Source organism: Berghia stephanieae, unplaced genomic scaffold (genome assembly GCF_034508935.2).
Source record: "Berghia stephanieae isolate SIO BIC M18660-M18661 unplaced genomic scaffold, UCSD_Bste_1.3 scaffold323, whole genome shotgun sequence".
NCBI classification, from domain to species: Eukaryota; Metazoa; Mollusca; class Gastropoda; order Nudibranchia; family Aeolidiidae; genus Berghia; species Berghia stephanieae.
The window spans coordinates 997-15000 of record NW_027624434.1 but is presented as its reverse complement, the minus strand read 5'-3'; the positions used below and the strand labels follow the sequence as shown (position 1 = coordinate 15000).

The following is a 14004-nucleotide window of genomic DNA, read 5'->3' as shown; positions in this document are numbered from 1 at the left end:
TGGATTGATGAATGTTTGAGGTTGTGTATTAGTGTTTTAAATGATCGAAAATAGGTGATTTTAAAAACTTCCCCTCCCCCGTTCCCCGAAATTGGACAGACCTCCGTCAAAGGATGAAAAACGTCAAAATCAGCAGTGAAAAATCAATCGGAAAAAAAGGAAGAGAATTGTAAATTATAAAATGAATGCATGGACATGAAAACGCCAATTAATTGAATAATTTAAAACAAAAATAACTTCCATAAATGGAATATATTGTAAGATATAAAGATGTAAAGTTTTGATGTGGATTGACGAAGTTATCTCTCAAACGCAGCAGACGACAGGAAGTGAATCAGTATAAGAAAATGGCAGCTTTTGTAAACAATCGAGGCCAATAACTTGTTTTTTGGGGAGCTCTAACTTTTGAGTGCAAACATATTTTGCTCTGAAATTTTCAGAGAAACTACTTTAATATGTATCTCAGAAGGAATTTTTTTTATTAAGAAGGACCATCTCTGGTTTAAAATTTATAAGCGTTTAAACACATATAGGCTACCTACTCTCTTTACGCAAAGATTTCTCAAAATCATGATATAGGAAGGGGAGTGACTATTCTCACCCCCCTAGTCTAGGACTAGGATGCTAGTCTTCATAATAGTAGTCCACAATTGTTGTATGTTTAATCCAAAGGTTGTAATGCAGTAATTTGTAAAAAAAATCAATCAAATCCAAATCGCAAAAAGCCGGCGACGTTTTTTTCCGTAATCCAATCGGCCGGGGGGGGGGGATGAGAATAGAGGCAGCCTATAGGAAGATAATAATATTAGCATCATTGTATGTAGAATTTTATGCCCTTTCCAATGATATATAACACATGCCATTTCATTCAACTGAGAAAGAAGAATGAACATTTTAAAATCACTCCTAAATTTTTTCCCCTCAAAAACGGAAACAGAAATCCTCACCTGTTTTCAACTCGCGAGAGCTACTTCTTGCAAGTGCCTACTAAGAGGGTTGAACTTGAACCTGAACATGCTCCTTCTCTTCTTCTTCTTCTACTTATAACTACAACTAGATACTACTCCTCTCCTGAATGATCGGAACTGTTTAAGAAGCTAAATTACGGGTTCCACCGGCGCAGCTCTCTAGACTTCCAGTCCCACAGTGCCCAGTATGGGCGGGAGACTTTACCCCCGATGTTCCCCGAGTCTCGAGGTAGTTTCACTTTATAATTGTTTTAGCTTTTGAACTGTGGATCTTTTGTCAAACGTTTTATTTTAATTTTTCAAATTTAGTAGCACTTTAAAGGCCTGCGTTAGGTATCGCTCTGCTGTACTGTAACTGTAAGAGCGTAAGAATAAGAACATGGTAAAAGTACCGTAAAAGTATGCTGATGAAAATGATATTGACAATGAAATTATAATAAGAAGAACAATAGAACTTATAAACAAATCAATAAAGAAGCTTTAAAAAAATGAAATTTAAAAGAAGTAAGAAAAGACTGCCTCAAGAAGTGAAAAAAATTGTCCCTGTTGTTGAGATGTGAAGTGGACATGTTTTAATAATCGTGTCTGTTTAGAATTAGAAGAAATGAAAGATGCCACTTTTTATTTTATATGTAGATTGCACATTAGCAGAACACTAAAAAAAAAAGTTAAGGAAGAAAATCCAATGTGGCAACTTGGTTGCTAGTGAAAAAAGTAAAATTACTCCGTTCAGCATTGCTGCTGGTGTGATGTTTAGTGTTAGTTAGGTGTCACTATGTTAGAGTGATATCTTGTTACTTCATATTTTCATTTTAAAACCTGTAGAACAACTTGATTGATTTGTAAATTTCCTTATATGACCATTGTTTTAGTTTTCTGCAGCCATTATAATTCAATTTGAAATATTGAAAGGTACTGGAGAGGAGTCTTAGCGGGTTTTTTTTGTCTGTTAGTTTTAGTTATAGGTCATAGTGCAGGTCCAAGTGTTGGAAATGTACAATGTTTTATTTTTTATTTTAAGGTTAGTTGAAGGAATACTTTCCTTAGCTCAAGGAACGTGCAGAAGACCTCCCCTATTTACTACTTACTACTACTACCCAAGTACTAGTGCTAGACTACTTCTTCCGCCACCTCGCTCCTAAACGGACTGACACCACAGGCAACTGATATTATTCTCTCTCTCTCTCTCTCTCTCCTCTCCTCTCTCTCTCTCTCTCTCTCTCTCTCTCTCTCTCTCTCTCTCTGAGTGTGTATCTGTCTGTCTATTTCTGCCCATCTCCCCTCTTTTTACTAATTAGTTTGTAGGTGTTTGGCAAATTCTCAAGAACAGCCAAGATATATGCGGCTGTGTGGCACTCACTTCCGGATTGGAAGGTCCTGGGTCGAGCCTCGCCAAGGACTCACATTCTCTCACTGTACTCATGTGTATGATTTCCTATCCGCTAAGAGCGTTGTCTGTCAGAAGAAACGTTCTACTTGTTACGTGTTGCTGCTAGTCATGGATCCTTTGTAAAGTGCTTTGAGCATGTTTGGTGGATATTGCGGCTTATGAAAGCTCAATTCTTTTTTTAATATTTATATATATATAAAAAAGATGCAGGATGATGACGGGCATGCGCTACTTTATGATGTAGTATAAACCATTCTTAATATATGATTTTGCTAAATAGGCCTACACTCAAATTTTACGAGTGTATCTGGTGGCAAATATTAGACACTCGTTGCCACTGTGATTTTGGTGAAACTTGGCTTATACACAGATACATGAATTTTCATAATACGGCTTCAAACAAGCGATCTGAACTTCAATTTATAATGTAGTAATTTTTCTCAAATGACAGCTTGATTGAATGTGACAAGATCCTTTTACTTAATACAATTCAATTTAGTGTGGTCTGTAGTTGTTTGCCTAATATTAGAATGCACAGAATTTGAATTTTTATTGACTTTAAATATTGAAAACAACATGCCTTTGGCTTTCCATTTGTGCCATTCAGCTTTTGACCTAGTCCCTGATTTGAGTACCACGTCACAAATTTAAGTTCTTCGAGAAAACTCTCGACTTACTTTCTTATTCTTCTAACGTACTGAACTGTAACACCTTTGTCTCAGTTGGAGAAAATATTGCAATTTTTAACTGAATATTTAGGTGTTTATGTTATGATCTTTTATATTATTCCGTGTTTTTCAGCTTCCATCATATCACCCTGAGGAAAGTTGGCTAATTTATGACTTTTGTGTCTATGAATGCAAGCAGGCAAAAAGCGATTGACCTCAAGCAAAGGAGTTCGCCCTAACCAGAGGTAGGAGGTTGTTTTTGGACGGGGGCAGGAGGTGTTTTTTTTTACTTTTACATATTTAAAAAAAATGAAAATATTATATGCACAAGGTTATAATATTTCAGAATAACTCGGAAGTAAATTATCTCCATCAGCTTTTCTATCTTGATTGCCAAGACAATTTTAATAAAGCAATCAAACTAATTCTGAATTTTAAAACATCCAGAGGAAGAGGCAATGTGTGCCTATCTGCAGCTCATTTACAGTCTTCAGTGGGCGGGCTGCACGATGTAATGCAGCAAGACAATAGTTCAACTATTACCAGAACAGTTTTAAAAAGTGAAAGACTTGATTTAGTTCATTGTATCTGATTGCGCTGGATTAGTATTATTATTGAATATCTTATTAAGATTTATTTTCAATTGCTCTATAATCTGCATGTTGAAATCCTTCACAATTGAGTTATGCAAGTGACAACGCTATTAATATTTTATCATACTATGTTGTGGATAATTTTATTATTTTGTAATAAAAAGTTTTTCTTACCATGCAGGACTCTGAAATTAATACTGGCTTCTGAGGGTTACAGGGGCTAATCACCACCATGAAAATCACCCATGTGATAAATTTGTAAGACTCATTCATTTTATAGTTATTTTCCATCGACATTTTGTCCCTGCAGTTTTTCGCTGCCGAAAATTTTACACTTGACAGCAATTAATCGCAAATTCTATTTTAGTCGCAATTAGACTCAATTTTTTAAAATAAATATGTAATATTTTTTCTTTTCTTGTTACTTTATATTTTCAGTACTTAATTGTCCCTCCCCCCTCCATCTATTGAGTGTAATATATAGTAATAGATTAGTTAGGTAAATGCACTGTTGACACCAGGACCAAATGTTTAAAGGACAACAGCCATTCCAACTCATATTTTATTACGATACATTCAAGGTGGCGCACTGAGATGGAGAGATGATGACCAGCTTGTGCACAAAATTGACTGTTCCAGAATTTGTAATTTTTTTTATTAAAAAAAAAATTTCTTGGAAGGGTTCTGGGCAGAGAATTCACATTTTTCTATCCCTTATATTTGTTTTCCCTTTCCATGTTGCTCCCTGTCTTTGTTATGGATTAAGATTGCTCATTTTTTTCCTTATCCTTGCGGGGTCTTTAGTTGGGAGGCAGACAGTCAAATACAGTACCTTTCTTCTTGCGATGATTTTTTATACTGTAAATCATCTCTCTGTTATGTACTGTTATAGTTATAGGTTTTGAATATTATTGCATTATGTAAATGTTTTAGCAGGATCCTTTGCTTGTGTCTCGGTGAGACTTTGAGGTAATGTCAAAATTGGTACATCTTTGAGGTGCTCGTGAAATCTACTGTTCCCTATTTATTGAATCAGTCACCATATCATCATCCTTTTTATAGTGTTGCAAGCGCTATTAAGTCCTGTAAGACAATATAAGCAGATCTAGGTGGGGGTATTTTTTTGAGTCTTTTTTTTTTTTGCCTTTGTTTTTTTTTGTTCCAGATAAGGAATTTTAAGATTTGATGGTTGTCCATAGACTTTTCAAAATATAATTTGAATTTGACTATGAGTACGATGCAGTTATAAGTGCTTGATTTCTGAGGACTAATTATAAATGGTGACCACTCTATTGCGTTTTGTATGCCATGAAAATGTTACAAAGACAATGAAGCGACGTTTTTTTGGAATTCTGCAGTCATTCATTAAACCCTTGAATTTGATGAGCGCCTGTTGCATTTTAGTTCATTCAAGTATTTTAGAGTGACAAACACAACTCGTGCATTATGGGTTTATATGCAGATTTTTGTCTTTAAATTGTCATTAAAAAATAAAATGCTTTTTTTTTGTTAGCTGGCAGGTCTGAATTGAATGCTATTGCATACAATTTTGTACTTTTAATCTTTTTTCTTTTTACATTTATCCATCCTCACTTTATCCGGAGAATCGCCTGCCCCTCGTGAATGAGACAGTGAAGGCTATCAGGGCTGAGAATCTTCCGCCTAAAGGCGGATTTTCCGCCTAAACGGTGTTTTATCTCCGCCCATCACCATCACAATTCCGCCTTTTAAAAAGACTCACCACAACCACTACATCAACATCCCTATCACCATTACTACTACAACCACCACCACATCATCATCTCTATCACCACCACCATCACTACTACAACTACTACCACATCATCATTCCTACCTATCACCATTAATACTACAACCAACCCCATCATCATCCCTACCACCACCACCATCCCTACGACAACTACCACCACATCATCATCCCGACCATCACCACCACTACAGCTACAACCACTACTATAACTACCATCACACCATCATCCCTCAGTGATGATAATCTTCCGCGGAATTCCGCGATTTTAGGATTTTTCTGAAATTTTCAACTGTTTTTTGCCGTGTCAAACATTTTCGGCTAAGAGGTAATTTAGCTGAAAAATCACCAATATGTCTTTTGTCATTTTTTGACTCCTCTGCTCAGCTGCATGATTTTTGATGACATTCCCATGCCCATGACACACTGTTGCCAAATGTGAATATGGTACTAACCCATGTACGGCCTTGGATGAAAAGATGATCAAAAGGGAAGGGGATGGAGCAAATGGGTTGTCAATATTTTGTACCATTTAGCTTTGTACTCCTTTTTTTTGTTTTTTGTTTGTTTGTTTGTTCTGAATTCAATTGAATTCATTATAACTTATCTCTAATTACCAATTAAAACAAAAATCAGAGTGGTCTCGCTCTCTCTCTCTCTCTCTCTCTCTCTCTCTCTCTCTCTCTCTTTGTCTATCTATCTATCTATCTTTCTATCTATCTATCTATCTATCTATCTATCTATCTATCTATCTCTCTTTTTCTTTCTTTCTTTTCCATATTTTATTTCTCAGCTTACCTTCTAACTTCACATTATTATGTTTATAGATATCACTTTGTAATAGAGAGAAAATACAACAGTAAGTTTGGCCGATCGATTTAAGTAAAAATTTTTTTAAAGGCTTGATTAGATTCGCTCATTTGATGGAATATGTTTTGCAATTGATTAAAGATTCTTATCATAAGCTGCATAACCACAAGGTTGCAGTAATACACACACACTAGCCGTGTTTGTAGTTATAAAAAATACCTCCTTTTGGCCAAAAGTTTATTATAATCTCTTGATATAGTGGAAGCATTATAGAGCTCTAAAATTTTTAATTGGAAATGACAATTTTAAAAATTAAATTTACAAAAAGTCAGTAATATCCTGTGATCAGAATAGACGTGTTTTAGAAGTTAGTAATAAAATTACGTAAATATTAAGTAACAATGAATAGCTGTGTTATTTTTTGCATTAGATTTGGGCTTGACAGACGGGGCCGAGAGATTTTGCTCCTTTTTTTTACAAATTATCATTATCATCACTGATCCTACAACCACTACGCGGGTTTGTTGGATGGGAGCATCACCCTTGAATCATATACCTATGATGTTCGCATGGGTGTACGATCCGATAGTGATGTCGTTTCTTCTTCTCTTTACTAGCCTATCCTGCTTCTTTGGTTGTGATTGTATTTTTGACAGGGATATTTTTTTTCTGTAAATCTTCTGCCAGTTTGCTCTTGGTTATTTATAATTTAGCTTATTGATATCTTTAGGTTATGATTTTGATTTACATTTGTACTATTTTTGTTAGATTGCTTGTTTTTTTGTTTCAGCGGTCTCTCATATAACCTAAATTGTGTTGAAGATACCTAAAGCAACAAACAAACAAACTACAACCACTACTACAACAACCACCACCACATCATCATTCCTATTACCAATACAACTACACCCCTTCGCCACCACATCATCCCAACTATCACTACTAATACTACCACCACATGATCCCTTCCAAACTTTTTACAACCACCACCACACGATCATTCCCAACACCTCTACAACTACAACCACCATATCATCATCCTAACACGACCCTACTACAACCACCACTGCATCATCATCCCTACCACTACCTTTTTTAACTGCAAGTACAATATGTTGTAATTACACTTTCAACTTTTGAAATTCCTCCAAGTGGTGACAGAAATTATTGCGAGACGCATTTTGGGATTGCATCTCAGAATATTTTAATAAAAATTCAAATTTATACGTTATCGTCGCATAGATGGGTCCTTGAAATATTCGCTGAAAAATTTCCCTCCATTTTCGTGACCCGCCCATTCTCACTCCTGAACCATCATACATCATGACCATCCCCACTAAAAAAAGCAACTATCACATTAACATCAGTAACACCTTTCTCCAAAACCCACATCATCACTGTCATCATTATAATCAGTACCACCTCTATGCAAGCACCACTTTCACATCAATCTTCCTGGTGGGGTCTTTACTTCAAAAGTCAGAATTGCTTTCTGTCTATGTCTTGGCTTGATCCTTTTCCTGGCCGGCCAGATTCATTGGCAGGGAGGGAAGCAATTAAATGTATAGCCCATGGTTTTTGGGAGATGATGTTGTTTGTCTTCGTAAAAAATTTCTCTCTTTTGTGTGACGTTAGATTTGTTGTTCTACATTTTGTATTACGCTCACAAGGATTCAGTCTTGTTCTTGGTGAAACTTTAGGTGACTTTAAACTAACTACATTGATAGTTTGATCTTGGTGTCCGTTTCTCACAAACGGACTCCAAGATCAAACTATCAATGTATTAGTTTGAAGTCACCTAATTAAACCAGTCTCACCTTTAGTCCCGTTACTTTTGACCTACTAAAATCTATATTTTTTACAGCCCCATTTTACCTTTTAAGTGGGGGCTGAAATGACCTACAAGTAAAAGTGAAGCAAGCGCCGTAAAAAACCCTTCGAACAAATAGCTCAAAACTCTCTCTCTCTCTCTCTCTTTCTCTCTCTCTCTCTCTCTCACTCTCTCTATCCATCTATCTCTCTTACACAAACACTCATAGACACATAAATCAATAAAGCACACTTATTCTTTAGTCCCGATTAGCTTCCATGGTCATCCACCACACTACCAATAACAGGTCTTCACAAACACCTTGACTTCAATCCTCTCTCTCTTCTCTCTCCCCTCTCTCTCTCCTCTCTCGTCTCCCTCTCCCTCTCTCTCTCTCTCTCTCTCTCTCCCCCTCTTCTCTCACTATCAATACACACATATGCACGTTCACATACAAATCAATAAAGTTCACTTTAGTTCTTTAGCCTGATTTATTTTTCACTTTCATCGTTCTGTACTCAAACACTAGATTTACTTTGAGCTCTCTCTCCTCTCTCTCTCACTCACTCTCTCTCTCTCTCTCTCTCTCTCTCTCTCTCTTCTCTCTCTCTCTGCCTCCCCCACACACACACACACACACACAAAACAGTAAAGAGCACCCAGTTCTTTAGCCTAAATATGTTTTCATTTTTCATAATCCTATACTTAACAGTGATACACACACACACACACACACACATATATATATATATATATATATATATATATATATAAATATATATATATATATATAATAAAATATACATACATATATTCTATTAAATGTTAAATTTCTGGGCAATTTCCAACATGAAACATACTTAACTTAATATTACGATTAACAAATAAAAACACAACACCCATAACAATAACGTTCACTCAATACTCAATCATCATCATCATCATTATCATCATCATCATCATCACCATCATCATCATCTTCATCATCATCATCGTCATCATCAACATCATCCCTCACTGCCACTCTACGAGAACAACAACAACAACAACAACAACTACTACTACTACTACACTACTACTACTACACTACTACTACACTACTACTACTACACTACTACACTACTACTACTACAACCACCACCATCGCCACACTATCATTTCATGAAGACCACCACTACAAAACTACAACCACCTCCACCACATAAACAAAATCACCATCAATCCCCCCCAGGGACGACCGACGACATAAAAAACACATCACCAAAAAACAAGAACCACTACCACATCCTAACCACCACTACTAAAGCCCCCCTCCAACACAACAATATCACCCCACCATTCTAAAACCAAACCAAACAACCACATACATTCATAATCATTACTACTGCCACCTTTTACAAAAACCCCATCAAAACATTATTACCACCAACCCTCCCCAATTAATTTTTAAAATTTTATACTCATAATGAAATTTGGTATTTGGGAAACTATTCCTTAAATTGAAACATGGTAATTGGATGTTTAAAAAAACCAAAAGTTTAATATTTATGGCAAAATTCCTGTTTAATAAAAGAAATTATTCGGAATGTTTCTGAAATTTTACGTGACCCAAAAAATTTATTGGGTCCTGGAAAAACCTTAAACAATGGGGGGTTTGGGCATTGTGAAACGTGAATAAGGGAAATGGGCGACTATCACTACTACTACACCCATCACCACTTTTCTTTCCCAAACCACAACTACACACCACCCCCCACAAAAACATACCTACGTACCCCAAATCTCCCAACAACCACCATGTTATAATTACACTTTCATTTTTTAAAAATTCCTCCGATTGGTGTCAGAAATTGCTGCGAGACCATTTTGGGATTGAAATCACAAAAAATTTTAATGAAATTTATTATATAGGTTTTTTTTGGGAAATGGATACTTTTTTATCTTAGCGCTGAAAAATTTCCATCCTTTTAGGACCGTTCCCCCCCATTTCCCCCCTTATTTAAGTGAAATTCAAATTTATAGGTTATGGTCGCATGGAAGGGGTCAGGATCTTCATGAAGAAATTTTCTCCTTTTTGTTGACCAGTCATTCCACCCCTGAGGGTCCTCATCCACGAATTTGTCGGAAGAAAGGCCCTGTGTATCTAAACTAAAACCCTATTTAATTCAAGAATGCAGAATTGAGAAAGGGGTTAAAAATAAATGGCCGGGTTTTTATCAACAACGAAACGTTAAACCCATTTTAAAAGTCTTAACTAACACTTTCACCCCAATACAACAGTTCATATCAGTAAACACCGTTTTCTTTTGTCAATAAAATCAAAGCTTTGACACCAAGCAGAAGTTATAATTTGCCTAAAAACGCCAATGTCGTTGAAGCTTGTCTCCCCCTTTTAATTCGATTTATGCACAGTAATTAAATTTTGCGTTTAAATTAAAAATTACAAAAAAAATTTTATTTACTGAGTGAATAATTTTATCGTTTACCAAGGACACAAACCCAAAGAAGAACCCCAAATTTTTAAATATGTCAGGGTTGATGACTGCATGCTTATAAAAATGACATAACAAGACGATAGTCGAGTATCACCGCCCACTTCCCAAATGATAAAATGCTCGTTAACGTAGAATTAACCAGTGGGATTTTTGACCATCAAAACATGGAAATTCGTTCAAAATTTTCACACTTTCTCGGACAAACATAGTTGGCTTTTATATAAATAATAGCTTGAAAAAAAACGACATCTCCTGATCATTGTTAAAAGTTTTTCTACACACAAAATAGGGACTTGAAATCACACATTTTCTCGGATCATATTTAAAAAACTTTAAAATTTTCAAATTGTTTTCTGGTTGGTTCAAATGATTTGAGCGGTAGAAAAAGTGGGTATTTTACATATACCAACGATAAATAAAAACCCGTGTGTTTGCTATTTAACCAAACACTGCCATGGACTACATTTTTACACTGTCCGAGGGGCTGGTTATCTGTTTTCTATTACAATGGACAGGCACTCCACACACCATAACACACTCACACACACGCACACACCAGACAAAACACACCATATACAAATGTGAACAACAAAATCAAAAAAATCAAATTAACTGTAGGTAAACAAGAAAATCAAATATAGTATTACTTAAACACTGTGGTTCATGGTGGTGTTGGGGATGATATAAAGATGAAAGATTTATAATGATTTATGATGTATGATGATGATGATGTATGATGAATGAAGAGAGGGTGATGAGAAAATGATGATGAAGATGATGGTGAGGGTGACGATGTTGATGGTGGGTGATGATGAAGCGGGTTAAGAAGATGAAGATGATGATGATGATTATGATGACGATGGGGAAAATGGTTGGAAGAAAGGGGAAGATGATGATGATATAATGATGATGATGGTGATGATGATAAAGAATAAATTATATGAGATGATGATGAGATGAAGGTGATGATGTTTTATGATGATGATGAAGATGAGATGATGGTTTATTATGGTGATGATGAAGATGATGATGATGATGGTTTATGATGTGGAAGATGATGATTATGAAGAGAAATGATGTATGATGAGAAGAGTTTATGATGAGATCGGAATGATGATGGGGATTATGATGGGGATGATGATGATTATGAAGATTAAGAAAATGAGATGATGATGATGTGATTATGAAGATGATGATGGTAACGATTACGAAGATTTATGAATCCTAAACCCTTGTGTCAATTAATAAATTTGTACATCATTTTATAGCAAAACAAAAAATTAGCATTTTTAAAAAGGGCAATATCCAAAAAACGCCTTTACCTGGGGTCCGTGTCCAACAGCAACAAAATTTTTATGGCCCAAACTCCTTCAGGCGATATTTTAAACCCTTTTTTTTTTTTTTTAAAGATTTTAAAAACGGGGAGAAAACGGCCAGACCATTTTAACACATGATTGCGTTGGAGAAAAGTGAATAAAGGTTTTTTTCCAAAGGACTCAACTATGCGGGCCCAGCGCTGCCGAACTCAAAACCTTCCAAACCATAGCTATGTCCACCACAAACCACATAGAGGCGCAAGTAACGAAAAGTGTATTTCCAAAACCCAAACGCTCTATCTGTTTAAAACATGGGGTTTTTTTGTTTTGTCTTTCCCTTTTCCTCTCCCCTCTCTTCTTTCTCTCCCACCTTCCCTCTCCTATTTTCCCTCCCCCCCCCCCCTCTCTCTCTCTCCCTTCTCTACTCTCTCTCCCCCCCCTTCCCTCTCCCCCTCCTCTCTCATTCTCCCCCCTCCACCCCTCCCACCCCAAAACTCTTTCTTTTTTCTCTGTCTCCCCCTCCTGATTTCTCAAAATTTTCCCTCTCTTCTCCCCCTTTCTCTCTCTCTCTCTCTCTCTCTCTCTCCCTCTCTCTCTCCCTAAATTATCCTCTCTCCCTTTCCCTCCTTCTCTTCTCCTTTCTCTCTAAACACTCTCTCCCCTCCTCCTTGTTACCAAAAAAACAAACCCTTCAAAAAACAAATACAAAAACATGAAACAAACCAGCGTCGAAAGCAACTCAATTAAATACACTCCCGTCCCTTTAAAACCTACGTAAAATCAACTCTCGTTTTAAAAATAAGCCGGGAGGCTAGCCCCCGATTTTTCTGCTCCATTCATGGTAATCAAAACGGTTAAGATAAACTCCGTCCCTGAGCTTGTCCAGATACGTAAACTAACCCAATCTGATGTGTACACAAAGCTAAGATAGACATGGTGTCTCTAAACCCCCCCTCCAACCCCTCCCCCCCCAATCTCCATCATTTAGGGTCCTCATTGCGCAATCACAAACAAAAACCGGCTGTCCATATTAGCCCCAGTGTGTAGTGTGGGTGAAAGTTTCACTTAACCATACGAGAATGTCACCCTAAAATTGACGCAAACACCACACCGCACGTGAGCACGTTTTTTTTTAAACTTTTTTTATAGAAACTAGCCCACTAGAGAAAAAGGGTATTGAGCAATAGCTAACAATCATTGTAGAGTATAGTGCAAAGCATTTTGTCCACCCAATCCCTCCACCCCTCCCCATGGTCTCACCCCACAAAGTGGGTTTAGGTGGGCCCATGTGAAATCTAAACTAAAACCCAAAGGGATTCAGTATAAAGCAGTTTGAGAAAGTAGCAAATAAATGGCCGGGTTTTAAAAAACTACGTCACTTGATCAATGGAAAAGGCATAACTAACACTTTCTCCACCTTACACGGGGTTTCAAATAGTAACACCCTTGTCGTTGTCGAATAAATTCAATAGCAGACACCGACAAAATTTAAAAAATTTCCTATAAAAGTCCCCCAAATGCGTTGAACACGGCTTGTTCTCCCCCGTGTAATGCGATTTAGCACATAATTAAAATTATTTACCCGGAGTTGGGGGTTTAATTAAAAGTTATCTGCTTACTTAAGGACACAAAGAAGAGACCCAATTTAAAATAAGTCAGGAGATTCAAAACCCCCCAAACAGGTGCAAACAACGTTTTTTGTCAATTTTATTCCCCCCTCTCCTCTCTCTCCTTCTCTCCTCTCCTTCTCTCTCCGTCTCCTCGTTCTCCTCTCTCTCTCTCTCCCCCTTCCAACTCTCAAACCCCCCTCCCCCCCTCCTCCCCCTTCCTCTCTCTCTATTTCTCCCACCTTCCCACTCCCTCTGTCTCCCCCTCCTTCCCCCTTTTCCCCACTCTTTCTTTTTTTCTCTGTCTCCCCCTCTTGTCTCTCTCTTTTCTCTCTGTTTTTCTCCCACTCTCCCCTCACTCTCCCCTCTCTCTTTTTCCTCCTCTCCCTCATTATTTCTCCTCCCTCTCTCTCTCTCTCCTCTTTCTCCCCTTCCCCCCCCTCTCTCTTCTCCCTTCTCTCTCTCTCTCTCTCCTTCTTTCTCCTCCCCCCCCCCTCTCTCTCTCTCTCTCTCTCTCCCCCTCCCTCTCTTCCCCCTCTCCCTCTCTCCTCTCTCCCCCTCTCTTCTCTCTCTCTCTCT

General features: G+C 37.2%; 1 long non-coding RNA gene across 2 annotated transcripts in view; it reads left to right on the top strand.

Moving 5' to 3' along the window:
• Nucleotides 1-4232, top strand: part of LOC144961601 (uncharacterized) — a 4961-nt gene extending 729 nt beyond the window's left edge. Inside the window, exons 1-3 of one of the 2 annotated variants that reach the window (XR_013643221.1) lie at nucleotides 771-1197; nucleotides 3160-3271; nucleotides 3801-4232. This is a non-coding gene — a long non-coding RNA (uncharacterized LOC144961601). Of the gene's footprint in view, nucleotides 1-770; nucleotides 1198-3159; nucleotides 3272-3800 lie in introns of those variants that run through there. The other variant, XR_013643222.1, reaches the window with a different exon arrangement.
• The last annotated feature ends 9772 nt before the right edge of the window (nucleotides 4233-14004 follow it).